This window comes from Penaeus monodon, chromosome 34, assembly GCF_015228065.2.
Source record: "Penaeus monodon isolate SGIC_2016 chromosome 34, NSTDA_Pmon_1, whole genome shotgun sequence".
Classification (NCBI taxonomy): Eukaryota; Metazoa; Arthropoda; class Malacostraca; order Decapoda; family Penaeidae; genus Penaeus; species Penaeus monodon.
The window spans coordinates 22,830,928-22,831,239 of NC_051419.1; positions in this window are offsets into that span (position 1 = coordinate 22,830,928).

The following is a 312-nucleotide window of genomic DNA, read 5'->3' on the forward strand; positions in this document are numbered from 1 at the left end:
AAAAAATAAAAATTTAATAATAATAATAAATATATAATAATAATATAATTAACAATTAATATTTATATCTTTCTATATAATCTATGTTATTTTGTTTTTAATATTTTTTATATATATACCATATATATTATATATTATTATATATATAATATATAAAAAATATATATAATTAGTATTTTATATATATATTTTTCTATATATATATATATATAAAAATATAAAAATATTATTTAACCTTTATTACCACATTTAAACCAACAACCCCCCCCCCCAAAATAATACATACCCCATAAAATTACCCCATACCACCCC